This window comes from Chenopodium quinoa, unplaced genomic scaffold (genome assembly GCF_001683475.1).
Source record: "Chenopodium quinoa cultivar QQ74 unplaced genomic scaffold, ASM168347v1, whole genome shotgun sequence".
Taxonomy (NCBI): domain Eukaryota; kingdom Viridiplantae; phylum Streptophyta; class Magnoliopsida; order Caryophyllales; family Amaranthaceae; genus Chenopodium; species Chenopodium quinoa.
Window position 1 is genome coordinate 545896 of NW_018744111.1, and position 14996 is coordinate 560891.

The following is a 14996-nucleotide window of genomic DNA, read 5'->3' on the forward strand; positions in this document are numbered from 1 at the left end:
GCCAAGAACAATGCCATTTTCCACCATGAAGTGGCATTTCTTCCAATTGAGCACCAATTTGGCACTCTCACACCTTTCTAAACAATGAGATAAATTCATTAGGCACTTCTCATACGTGCCTCCACCAACGGAAAAGTCATCCATAAAAACTTCCATTTCTTCCTCGATCATTTCACTAAAAATTGACATCATGCATCTTTGGAAGGTAGCCGGGGCATTAAAAAGACCAAAAGGCATCCTACGGTAAGCAAAAGTACCGTAGGGACAAGTGAAAGTGGTCTTTTATTGATCTTTTGGGTCAATTCGGATTTGGAAGAATCCCGAATAACCATCAAGAAAGAAATAAAAAGCATGCTTTGTAAGCCTCTCAAGCATTTGATCGATGAACGGTAATGGAAAATGATCTTTGGAAGTGTTGGCATTTAATTGGCGGTAATCAATACACATATGCCAACCCGTAACAAGCCGAGTTGGGACTAATTGTTGCTTATCATTGACCATTACCGTCATACCTCCCTTTTTCGGCACTACTTGAACCGGGGACACCCAATCACTATGAGCGATTGGATAGATGATCCCCGCTTCAAGTAGCTTGGAAAATTCCTTTCTCACAACCTCTTGCATGGAAGGATTAAGTTTCCTTTGTCGTTGCCTGCATAGCTTAGCACCCTCCTCTAAATCAATTTTATGCATGCATAGGGAGGGGCTTATACCCTTGAGATCATCAAGAGTATAACCCAAAGCCTTCCTATGCTTTTTCAAAACATTAAGCAATGAGGAGGTTTGCTCTTCCGTGAGGTTAGCATTGACAATGACCGGAAAAGTATCATTAGCATCCAAAAAGACATACCTCAAGCCCGAAGGTAAAGGTTTCAATTCTACCTTCGGAGCTACCTTACCATTGGAGATTTCCTCCTCTTCTACTTGAAAGACTTCATATGTTTGGAGCATCTCTTGGTCGGGGGTTGTCTCCTCTTTCTCATCAAGCATTTCCTCATATAATTGCATCTTCTTTTGATCACCTACCTCATTCTCATTCAACAAAACATTCTCAATTAGATCATTAGAAGCATGCATATGAGGGTATCTAAATTCATTCTTCAAGTTTTCAATTGTATCTATTCTAAAGCATTCATTGCTATAGGAAGGTTTTCTCATCACCTTATTCAAATCAAATTCGATAGAATCATTGTCAACCTTCAAGGTCATCTTGCCTTCTTTGACATCAATAATTGCTTTAGAAGTAGCTAGGAATGGCCTACCCAAGATTATAGGAATTCTTTCATCTTCATCCATCTCAAGAACATAAAAGTCCACTGGAAAAGTGAACTTACCAACTCTAAGGGGTATGTCCTTTACTTTCTCTATAAGCAATTTTGTGGTCCTATCCGCTAGTTGGAGGGTGATGTTTGTAGGTTAAAGGTTTCCAACATTTAGCTTTTGGTAGACCGAGAAAGGCATTAAACTCACACTAGCACCTAGATCACACAAATCTTTCCCCAAATGAACCTCATTGATAGAACAAGGGATGGAAAAACTACCGGGATCTTGCAATTTAGTTAGTAGCTTACTAGAGAGAATAGCACTACAATTTGCGGTTAGGCTAACGGTTTAAACTTCTCTCCTTCCATTCAAGAGGTTTTTTAGGAATTTAGAGTAGTGTGGCATCTCTTTCATAGCATCCACAAAGGGTATAGAAACATGCAGGCTCTTTACTACATCTAAAAATTTTCCGAATTGGACATCAAGCCTAGACCTAGCAAATCTTTGGGGAAAAGGAAACCTCTCATTCCTAGGTTGGAGATTAAGGGTTAAAGATGTTTGATCTTTGGTGCTCTCCTTTTCGGGTTCCTTCTCTTTCTCTTTCTCACCCCTCTCATCCTTTCCGGCACTTCCCTCTAGAATCTCATTCTCTCTTGATGACTCATCCTCAACCTCAAGTTCTATCCTCACATCGGGACTCTTCTCAACATTTAGATCACTCTCAAGGATCTTCCCACTTCTAGTAGTAATGGAATACATAGACTTGAGGTTGACACCTTGGCTAGGTAAAGAAGAAGATGAAGAAGGGGAGGATGAAGAACTTGGTTGGGCAATTTGAGAGATTTGGGTCTCAAGCATTTTCATGTGTGCCTTGATTTGTTTCTTTTCTTCCTCTTGACTTTTATTATGGTTTTCTTGATTTTTAATGAAATTTTGAAGCATAGTCATCATAGGATCCGGAGGGGCTTCTATTTGGAGGGGTTGAGTATGGGGAATTTGAGAATGGGGCCTTACTTGGTCATAACCGGGGGGTCTACTATTTTGTGAGAAAGTAGAAGCATTTTGAGGTCTATTACCCCCGGAACCCTGATTGGAATTAAAACGTTGTTGGTTGTTGGAATAGTGTTGTTGGTTTTGATTCCAATTGGGCCTTTGGTTTGAGTAACTTCTTCCATTGTAATTGGAAGAGTTTCCCCTACCTTAGCCTTGGTTAACATAACCACCACCACTTTGATTCCATTGGTTTTAATTCCAACCTTGGTTTTGATTCCAACCACAGTTTAGGTTTTGATTCCAATTTGGCCGCATTCCAGCATTTCCCTCACGGGGCACAAAATTCATGGCATTAACATCTTCAACATTATCATCATTTTCATGGGGAGGGGGGCCTTCACTTATGGACATACATTGTTGAGAATTATGATCATAGCCTCCACATATATCACAAAACATACAACCGGGAGGCATGGCATTGTAATTAGAGGAAGAAGAAGTAGAAGGATTCATACCATGACCTCCCTTGGGAGAAGGGGAGGAAGTATTTTGAGAACTTGATTTCATGAACTCCTCCATTTGTTTCGCCATCTTTTCCATTTGGTTGGAAAGATTTGTGATGGCATTGGTTTGCTCGATGGATTGTACCGTTTCTTTGGTAGAAGTGGCTTCCCTCTCACCTTCGTACCAATCCTCACAATTGCACACAACATCTTCTATGATACTCTCCACTTCATCTTCCCTTTTGTTCATGATTGGGCCTCCGGCTCCGGCATCAAGGGTAGTCGTGCTTTAAGGGGAGAGTCCTCTGTAGAATGTTTGGAGAACTTTCCAATTAGGAATCCCATGGTGTGGGCATTGCCTTTATAACTCTTTGAATCTCTCCCATGCCTCACAAAGAGACTCTCCACCTCTTTGGCGGAAACTTTGAATCTTTGAGCGAGCCTCGACGGTTTTCTTGTGATTGTAAAACCTTCCTAGGAACGCCGTAGTTACCTCATTCCAAGTTGTGAGGGAACCGGGGGAATATCCTTGTTTAACCAATGTTCCGCCACTCCCATGAGTGAGAACGGGAACATCTTTAATCTTATGTACTCTTGGGAGACTCCGTTGATCTTGATAGTGTCACAATACTTGAGAAACTCTTTGAGATGCTCATGGGGATTCTCAAATTTCCCACCGGTAAATTGCCTCTTCTCTATCATTGAAATGAAATTAGGCTTTATCTCGAAAGTGTTTGCTTGAGTGGTGGGGGCTAAGATCCCACTTTGAGAGGCATAAGGTTCGGGTGCTCCAAGTTGCTTTAGTGACCTTTGATGACCCATGTTTCCTTGATCAGCCATGCTTTGTTGATTATGGTTATGGGCAAATGGGTTGGGAATTGAGTCTGTGGATGGTTCACTCTCCTCACTTGAAGTGGGTGAAGATGGGGTAGGGGAACTTCTCACTTCCTCTTGAAGTGGGTCTTCACCTCTCTCCCTTGCTTGTCTCCTCAATTGGGCTAGAGTACGCTCTAGCTCGAGGTCTATGGACACCAAAGGCCTAGAGCAATTAAGCCTCCTGTGCATATACAAAGCTAAGTAGAAAGTGAGCACTGACAAGATACGGAAAAACAAAAGAATAGAAAAGAACTAGTCTCAACAAGAAAATAAACACACAATAGAAACCGTTTCCCCGGCAACGACGCCAATTTGACAGGCGGTATTTTAGGTCGTTACTAAGACACCTCTATCAAATGATATTTGTAGTCCTAAACATGCAACTAAAAGAGTATAGAGGCAAGTTAAGGGTCAAACACAGGGAAACGATTAAGCACCGCTATTTATCTCTTAATGTTAATCTAATTCGATCAAGAAGTATGGTAGGTAAAGTAATGACTAAAGTGGATAGAATAACAATTAAAACAAGCACTAGGGGGAAGGATCAAACATGCTATGAATTCAACGAAGTTAGGCATCGAAAAATAGGTTTACATGTAACCCAATCAACTCATACAAGGCAATATCAAGAATACTCTCTAATTACCTATCGGGATTAAGAGCTTTCCTAGCTAGAATACACTTACACTATCGTCGTAAGGCATACAAGCTAAGGTCATGCAATAATCAATCACCTAATGACTATTCCTAAGTCGCACTATCGTCACGATTTAGTTCACGTCATTCAACCACAACATGCATATGGCCATAAACATGGAGTGGCTAATAAGTATAAGCACAAGGAAGATTTAATCACAAATATTCCAAATTAACCTAGCCTAGCATACATCAAACTCAAAGCATATCTTCACCAAACCCCTAGCAACAAGAAACTACTCACTAGTCATAACTACAACTACAATCATACTAGGCAACATTATAACCAATGAAATAGTAAGAAAGACAAAGTTTTTATCAACTAAACTAACAAAGGTAGAAACTTTAATCATAAAAACAAGAGAAAATAGAGAAATATACCAAAACAATCATTAAAATCCAAATAAAGAGCCATACATCATTCAATCTCCAAGCTTGACCATACATCAATGTTGCAAAATTACTTCTTCAAAAACTAAGAGTAAAACTAATATTGATGGACAATGAAAATTACACTAAAAACTATCAAGATTGTTCAATACAAAAGTGGCTAAAACAAAAACCTAGAAAAATTCCTTAAAAGCTCTCCGCTAAGGTTTCTATGCTAAAAATATCCCTATGATAGAATGTTGTCCAAAGTTAGCCGTTTTTGCCTCCCTTTTGTTAATTTGGGCAGAAATCAGGATTTGAATAAGCAGCAGACAGGCGCACCCGCGCGTTAAATGATGGCGCGGCCGCTCCTTGAAATGCGCGCTTGCTCCAAAGTGGGTATTTAATGGTTGGTCAAGCTCATCAACGCGCCCGCGCTCAAGGGATGCGCGCCCGCGCGTATAGGTGGCGCACCCGCGCCATTTTTCTGGTCTGGATTTCTTCCCGTTTTTCCCTTGTTCCTTCCATCTCTGAATCAACGACATACACCTGCAATCATGGAACAGGAAGGCAAGGCGTAATACAACAAAAGGGGAGGGGAGTATAGACTACCTAAACCACATGAATACACATTACGTACCACAAAGGTAGAATACTCGAACTAGGCGGATCATAGCAAAAACATACTAAAATGGACCGAATTATTACTAAAACTACTAGAAAAGACTATCCTAAGAGCGACATAAATGTCACTCATCAAATGAATGTAGCCACATTCTTTTAAATTCTTGTGAGACGTTGAAGTAATGGAATCCTCTTTGGCTTTTGGAGTCAATTGTCTATGCCAAGCACAATAGATCCTTTCTTTGTCAATTTCAACAAGTAAGACTTGCTTTTTTTTGTACGATTCCGAATCGATAAACTATCAAGAGTCTATCTAATAGAGCCTTGAGTACGTTCTTGTCGATGTGACATTGCTCAAGATGTTTAGAACAAAAATCATGTCCATGACTTGAACCTTGTGAGATTTCATGTTAGGGAAAAGTTTGTTTATGATCTAGCATTCTTGACTCATGGCTTAGACAACCATGCCATTCAAATAAAACCCGCAACTATTTTTCTTTTACTTTGAATGTGAGTCTTTCCGTGTGTAAACGGATCGTTTACTGATTATGGAACATAATAACCATTATTTGTTCCAGCCTTGGCTTAAGAAGACTTTAAACAAAACAAATGACCTTACAACTGATGTAGCATTACTTGCTTCATTCTAAGCTTGTAAGTCAAATAGCTTAGCTTGACTTCAATGGTTTGAGGTCACTTTCAAAGTGGAACACTCAAGCAATATCCAATACTTGTGAAGATAACGAAATGCTAAGTTAACCATAATAACATGAACTCATGGGTAGAAAAGGAATCTTATTCCTTTCCTTTGTTCCTGTTTCCTAAATTTCTCATCATACAATAAATTTAAGAACCATTTCTTTAAGTGCCTTGACTTTTACACTTTGTTAGGCATAATTAAGCATCTAATGCGCCATTTAACAATGTTCCATCTTTTCCTTCAATTCGTACTTGAATTACTACATCAATGAGTTCTACTCATTATTCTATGAAGCAAAAAGATATGTTGGTTGTCAATTATTGACAATTTGAGTTTTTCAACTCAATATTTCATGTTCATCAAAACTACCTAGTATTTTTAATACATGATATCCAACCGTCCTTTCGGACTTTAGTTATAAAAGTCAATTACGAGAAGTTGTGTTTTAGAAAAGCCTTTTGTTTTATTGAGAACCATTCTCATAAGATTTCCTTTACCAATCATTGAAAACAATATAATTTGATTTAGAATTCTACAAATATAAGTGCAAAGTATCACCATTTATCAAGTTCATAACATAATAAGTTTGAAATTCAAAGCATACATGCAAACTTTCGATCTTATTACGCGTCTTATCCACGTATTAAAATTTGTCCCTTTTAGGCGAGAATAAAGCGATTCCAAGATTCCAAAAATCAGAAAGTGATTAAGAATGATTTGGCTTGTCTTCAAACTTAATATTTTAAGGTAAGAAATCCAATTAATAATATCTCTAAGCTACTCTTGGTTCGATAAAAAGTCGAATCTAATGCTTCCATGACATTTTATCTCCATTGCCACAACATCTAAGGACTCCTTACTGATATCGTTGAGCTTAACAAAGACCAACTTGTATACCTTGTATACCTTACGTTCATAGTGAAGTAGTGCTGCCTCGCTTTGGCGTAGCCCATCACTACGCACATTAGTTCGGTAAGTGTTGTTCTTGGAATGCAAATTTGGCTAAATATTATAGGGACCTAGGGTTTCTATGTTGGTTGATTTAAGTGAACTTAATTAATCATCGCAATATTTGAAATCCTAAACATGCATCTATCACACCATTCAATCATATATAAACACAATTATATATATAGAACATAAGTAAAAGATACATTTTTCAACTAGCATTACCCCTTGAGTCTTCTTGGCTTGTCTTCTTAGAAATGTCGTCTTCGAGACATCTCCACTAAATATATGACGGATCGCAGTCCGTATTTACTATCCTAGTCAGGCCCCACTAGTTGCCAATTTCACGGAACCTGTGATACAATATACATTCCATTCATCCATTCACTATGTGTGAATGGCCCATGCATTTTACAACGAAAACAAGTAACAATGCATAACACACGCAAACTAGTAACTAACTTAGGCGGTTAATCCAATTAACACGCCTAATTAAAACAAGTCAAAGTTGTTTACCGATTATGTGAGAAAAACGCAATAAATTAGCTCGAGTAATTAACAAAGCTCCCACTAAATTCCGCATCCAACTTAATGAATCCAATTAATTAAGCCGGTTCACCCAAATTTTGCCAAAATATTTTGCAAATGCCGGTAAAACCGATGCCTAGCCTCATTAAAATTATTGAGTGATTAAAACGGAAAAATAGCAAACACATAGCCCAACGATGCATTACGATCCCTAAGTGCTTAGCACTAAGGCTTAAGGTGCCTTACGTGGCCGCACCCGCACAACCGCTTGCGGCCCAAGTACGTAAGTGATCTCAATGTCGTATACACGTTACACCGGCCACATCAGTGCACTTGCGCACACACAAGACATGGCCTCAAAGGTCCTAAATCATGCGAGCTTATGTTGCCTAGAAACAAATCGCAGCACCAAGGCACCCTTATCATAGCACCTTGTGCGCATCACCCTTGCGTCCTCGATGCACCAAACATGCACACACCGCATTATGCATGTAGCAACATGCGTGCACCAAGCCCAAAACCGCCACACATTAGCATCACTTCGAGATATAAACAACCCATGCACACCACGACAACCACATGTGGGTTGCGAGAGCAGCCCGACTAGCCATGTGGTGTGCTTCGGTGGTCATTGCCTCGATTTGTGTGCTTTTATCTCGGGATTTTAATCCCGATATGTGTGTGATATAAAATCGATTCTAAATTTATTTTAAAACCAACATTGAGCAAGAATGAAAATATAACAAGTCTAACTTAAATAAATTCAATTTTAGTGCACAGACCAAAATTATTCAAGAACCATTTTTTAAATCAATTTTCGGTTTATCATGATGCTACAAAATTGAAGGGCTATACTCACAATTAATTTAACCATACATAAATTAATAATGAGATTTGACAAAATTAGAGAGGTTGGAAAAATAAACCCATTCAGCTAATGAAAAATTTCCAACATTAACTTGTGTATAATTGAAAAATTACATCTTCCAATATGAAGATTAATTAAATTTGAATCACAAGTTTTGAACTTTTAGGACTTTAATCAACTTAAAAATGATTAAATCCAAAAATTAGTTCAACATGGAATTTAGAAAACAAAGTTCCAACCAAATAAACAATTAAAGATTGGATCATTAACATATTAGGGACTTCAAAATTACACATTCACCATAAAAATTCACACTTGAAGCAATTAATTTGTAAAATTGTGAAATTTCAAGTTTATGTGAAAAATGAGCTCACCAAATCAAGCACCAATTATGAATTCATAAATATGCTTAATAAGGTTTATTATTGTAGTAGATTAGTGATGCAACCATACATTGAATCTACCTTTTACATGCTATAATTAATCAAGGTTTAAAGATTAAATTTTTTTTTTCAAAAAAAAAAAAACCCCTCGAAAAACATGTTTCTGGGTGGATTTTGGCTTTTGGCCAGCCCTTAAAAAGTGTATAAAACGATTTAGAACATCGAATCCACCTAAAATACGGGATTAAGACTAATTAAAACGAGTTTCTAATCTAATTAGAAAACAAAACCAGAATTTATATCCATTTTGAATCACCTCAATTAATTATTAGTTACAATAATTAAAGTGAGCGCGGCTCCGATACCTCTGTTGGGTTTCGTAGTGTCCGAAAATACACGGAAGAGAAACCCGCCCAAGACCCGCGCACTAATTAAAACAACTAAACATGCAATCACATAATTAAACAACAAAAGAGAGAGAAAGAGAAAAGACGATCTTACCCTCGAAGCGTGCTTCGCTCGATTACCAGCTCTTACTTGAAAGCTTAACCTCGCAAGTGCGAAGGCCTCCGACGGCTAGCACCCTCCACCCGACTCGAGCGGTCTTTATCTCAAATGGGTTAGTCGGGACTTGACCAAATAAAAACTAGAGTATTACGAAGTTAAAGGTTTTTTCACATAATAGGAGATGCCTTGTTGAGTTCAACTCAAGTGATTTTTCCCAAACCCAAAACTTGGGTATTTATAGGGAAGGGAGCCTTGATCTCCCTTCTTCCATAAATGTAGGAGAATCGAATTTTCCCTCAATTTATTTTAATCAAAAACAAATTAAAATACAAAGCAATGAACAAGCTCCAAGTGGCACATGGTTAGAAAGGGTTGGTGAGGACCACTAAGGGGGGGGGGGGACCAAAATCCCCTTGCTCCCCAAGAAAAATCACCAAGCAAATGGTCCCCTCCTTGACTGGGCTAACCAACGCACACTTGGCTGGCTGGTATTCTTCCTTGGCTGCCAAGGCTAGGCTGCCTAGCCAGCTCACACACGCATGCGTGCAGCAAGAAGGCCACGCATGCGTTGTGGGCTGCTGCTGCGATGCGCTGCGAGTGTGCGAGAGTGCTGCGATGCGAGGCCTAACTCCTTGTGGCTGGTGCTACTATGCTAGCACGCATTTCCACAACACAGCACGCATAACATGCTGCTGCGATGCTCGTGCTAGCGATGATGCGGCTGGTGCTGCTATGCTAGGAAGCACACACAACCATGCACGCATAGCCCCAGCACACAAACGCATGGCACGCAGCTTGCGATGCTCGTGCTGTGCGATGTGCGTGTGCTGGGCAATGCTAGGCACGCTAGCACGCATGTGGTTGGTGCCCTCGCCTAGACTAGCACTCGCATGGCTAGGCTAATGTGAGGCTACGGCTTGGCTCGTACTTGTCTCTTGCTAGGTTCTACGTCTCGTCGAATTCTAAATTCAACTTGACTTGTGACGCTCGGTTTTGACGCTCTAAGCTTGATATCCGACGTCTTTGTTCGTAATACTCTATTGACTCATCTAATCCTTGGGATTGATTCGTCGTCTCGGATCGGTCATTCGATTGGGGTGTGACCCGAAGGGTTCAGTCAAGATTAAGTCGTAACATTAATTATACATTAATATTACTGATTAGAAGCAACCTCCACCTAGGCATTCCAATCACTTGACCTCACTGAAGAATTAGCTTTCTAAAAATTCCGAACACTCTATCAGAATAATACACTTGTTGGAAGGACACCGTTCCTTTCATGAGATAGTTGCTTTTACTGCAAAATGTAGTGCTATATTACAAAATAAATCTCTACCTAAACTAAAAGATCTGGGTAGTTTTTCTATTCCTTGTCATATTGGTAATCTAATGATTGATAAAGCTTTATGTGATTTGGGTGCTAGTGTAAGTGTTATGCCATTATTTGTGAGCTCTAAATTAAATATGGGTAAATAAAAAGCTACCAATATTACTTTACAAATGGCCGATCATTTTGTTAAATAACCTTTAGGTGTTGTTAGGATGTTCCTGATAGAGTAGGTAAATTTTATATACCTGTTGATTTTGTTGTTCTTGATATGGAGGAAGATTTGAAAATTCCGATTATTTTGGCTGGATCATTCCTTCATACTGCAGGGGCAATAATAGATGTGAAAAGTGGTAACTTACATTATGTGTAGGGGATGATAATATTACTTTTAATCTAAATAATGTCCCTGAAAGCCCCATGTTAGAGGAAAAGTTCTTCAGTATTGGTGTGGTTGATGTAAATAATTTTTCTAATAAGCACCAAGCTCTCGTTAGAGATCCCTTGGAGGCGGTATTTTGTGTTGCATCTTCCACAGGAAAAACTACTACATGGAAAGATGAAGTGAATGCTATAGAAAGAGCTCTACCGGGAGAACACCCGCCCAACTGGGCGTATGGGACCACAAATTGCCCTACTGGGAGAGACCCGCCCGACCGGGCGCGAGAGCATTACAGCAAAACTGGTCAACTTCAAAAAGCCATAACTTTTGCTTTTCTGAACGAAATTTTGCGTGTGACCTATCATTGGAAAGCTCTTCAAGTCTAATTTCCAATGAAATTAGAATCGCTTAATTATAATTTATATAAAAAAAGTTATGATCAAAATAGTGAACCTGACTTGTTTTTGCTTCTTTTCCTACTAACATTTTGTTTCTTTCTTGTTCAAAATTGTACCAAAGTGATGAACTGTGATGCTTGGGATGGTGGTGGCTACGAGTTTGATGATGAGGGCTAGTCACTTGGGTTACTAACTTCTCTTTAAGCCAATGAGGATATTGTTTGATTTAGCTTGGGGGGAATTTCTTGTATATATAGGTACTCTTTCTTTCCCTTTTCTTTTTATTTTCTTTGGTGTGCTTAGATTTTTTTTTCTTTGATTTCATAGTATAGATTTTATTTCTTTCTATGATAAATCATGCTTCCCTGTGCCCCATACATGAAAATTGGTTTGATTCGATTCTTGGCATATGATGATGAGTTTTGTGGATAGGTTAGCCATGATTTGATGTTTGATTGCTTGGATGCTCTAACATGAGTCAATTTTGTCCAACTATTTTTGAATTTGGTGCTTGGCTAGTTGATTTGGTGAGGAATGTGTGTTAGTCCTGGTATGTCAATGAAGTTGAGTATTGGTTTGCAACTTTGAGTAATGTTTGTATGACTCATTATTATGCACATTGAGGAGGACAAAGGCATTTGTTCTCTTAGGTAGCCTTCAGACGATTTTAGATTCATTTGTTCCCTTCTTGCTACCCATGTTGTTGACTTGACTTTTTATTGTTTATTAGCCACATTACAAGCTGATTTTGCCCCATTGGTTACTAGTTCCAAGCTTGGCTTGGGGGAGCTATAAGTGAGTGAGGTGAAGGAGTTTGTAGTGTGCTTGTTATTTGCACAATTTGGGTAGTGTTGAGAAGTTGTTTGTTCTTGATTGTTGTTTATTTTGGTTATTGTTGAAAGATTAATTCTCTTGAAAAATATAAAGCATGATGTTGAAAAAAAGAGCAAAAAGAAAAAAACTATTTAATGTTCACATAATCTAAGAGAAGGTTGTTCAAAAGAACAAGAATTTTTGAGTTTCAATGAAAAAAAGAAAAGAAAACCAAGTGTTAAAGAGTTCCAAAGTTTGTTTGATTCGCTTAAGTTCTTAATTATTGTATTTTTATGAGCGAGATTGTAAGAGTTGGAATTGTTGATATAATTGGTTGTTTGGTGAATATTTGGTTGAGTTGGGTTGTGTTGGAGATGAATGGTCATTATTTAATTTTGACCTTGGTTTTATTTATTAGGATCTTGGCTCACTTAAGCATGGCTTTACTCTCACATTTTCCCAAATTTATCCTACCTTTTACCCTAGCCTTACATTACAAGCTTTGAAGACCTTCCGACCTTTGTGCATAGAGTTGTATGTATGTGAAATTAGTTGTTTATCAATGCAAAGAATGATTTGACATATTTCGAGTCGACTACTAGGTTGAGTGCTTGTTTTCTTAAACACACGAGTGTTGTCAGTTTGGGAGGGCATTATTCACATTAAAGGGGTTGGATGGAGAGCGATCGGATACATCTTATTCCGCCACATAAAGAGTGAAGAGTGCGTGAGCACTAGTCTTGAATTCCATATACACTTGTGGTTTGCTCTACTTGACAATTGTTAGGGAGGATGAGTCGTTGGATGGAATTGATTGGTTGACGTTGATGCATATTTTTTGGATTTGCCTTGAATTGGTTATGCATGGTTTTAATTGATTTTTGGGGTGAAGTATGTTTTATTTGTTCAAGTGTTGGCTTAATTGCTTGTTAAGTTGCACGTGAGAAGTTTTATGAGTTGGGTTGAAGAAGCCAAGGAGGATGAGCTAGCATTATAAATAGAAGTCTGCTAGCAAGAAGAGTGTGTGTGTGTGTGTGTGTGTGTGAGAAGGCATACACCGTGAAAGAGTAAGGCTAGCAAGATGCAGAGAAGCAGTGACTACATCTCAAGAAGGAGAGCATAATAGATGTAGTAGTGAGGAAGGACCAGATTACTCCAATGCTCGTAGTGGCTCAATTTGGAGCATTTTCCCGGACTTATTTTAGCCACTATGAGCATTGGTGTAGGATCGCATTATTATGACCACATTCCGAAATCGAAGGCCGCGTTGGAGCAATCAAACCGGTGATTAAGGGCTCGACGAAGAAGAAGAGACCGAGGCAATGGACTGAGTCTTAAGGACCCAAAGAGGAAATCCGAATTAGGCTAAGGGACTAGCCCAATCAAAGAACTCCCTTGCCCGACAGCTTGCCCGACCGGGAAGCCTTCGCCCTCAGGCGTGCCCGGCGGGGCGAGATAGATGGAAAGAAGTAGCTCTTTGCCCGAAGGAGGGCCCGACCGGGCGAGATGGCGCTCGACCGGGCGCATGTTTCTAAAGGTTGTTTAGCAACTTTTAATCTTTGTTTTAGCTTAGGTTTCCTAGCTTAAGTATATTTTTTGTTAAGCAAGATGGACGAACCCTCTTCTCACTACTTAATTTCCATATTTTAGTTTTAAGCTTTTGGTTAATACTCTTATTTTCTCTCTATAAACTTTTAGTTTTATGCACTTCATTATTTCCATTAATTTTGGTAGGATTTCTTCCCCTTTTATTTGAAGTAATTAATTGCTTAATTAATTATGTCTTGTTTATTTTCTCTGCTTAGTTTTGATTTAAATATGTGTGAGTAGTTTTATTTCTAGGGTTGTGGGGATCCATAAATAATATGAAGAGGTAATTTACTATTGTTGATTGTTAATGCTTTGGTTGATTTCCTATTGATTGATTTAATGCTATACAATTCGATTAGTCCTGGTTTAATTGTATGAGTTATGTAATATTGATTCGAGATTCGAGAGATGAGAATTGATGTTTAGGCTTAGTTTTAATAGGGAAATTAATTTATAAATGGTTAAGTCAAGATTCGAGAGATGCGATTTAATACTGGTAGATTAATTCTTTGATTGTAATACGTAGCGAAAGCCCTTTATGATTTGATTAATTGATGCTTTGATAATTGATTGTTGTGTTTTACCTTGAAATATTATTTATTGGTGAACCTATACTCTAGGCTTCAATTTATTGATTTCTCCCTTATTCAATTTGCTTTAGTTTATCTATTTTTCTTAGTTTAATTCTCATAAAAAAACAAATCGGTTACTTGATAATTTAGATTATATTATTTGATTAGGAATAGAAAGACTTGTTTCCCTGTGGATTCGACCCTACTTCCCTAACTATTTTAGTTAGTGGTCTTAGGAATTACTTTTGATTAGCTGGTACGACTTTAGCCCGTCAAATACTAAACTCTATCACCGCCCTACTATTTCGGCCATATCGTTTATTCTACAAATTATATCAATCAAATTCTAATTGAGTTGGAAAGTATACCTTTATTGCTTTCTAATAGAGCTACTCATTTGCAGGCTTGGGTTGGACATGTGTTGGGCCAAGCCATATTATTTTGTCCAGCGGGCTTAATGTGGAAGTCCAAGCCCTTTTTAGCGGGCTTAATATGCTGTCCACACCCGCCTTTTAAACCGGGTCGGGCTTTCCCATGGGTTAACGGGCCTAATAACATCTCGTATTTTTCAACTGATTGGTGGTTATTTTCTTAAAGTGGTTCAAAATCTTACAAAATAAAGAGTATAAACACTAAAATAGATAATGCATTAAGCT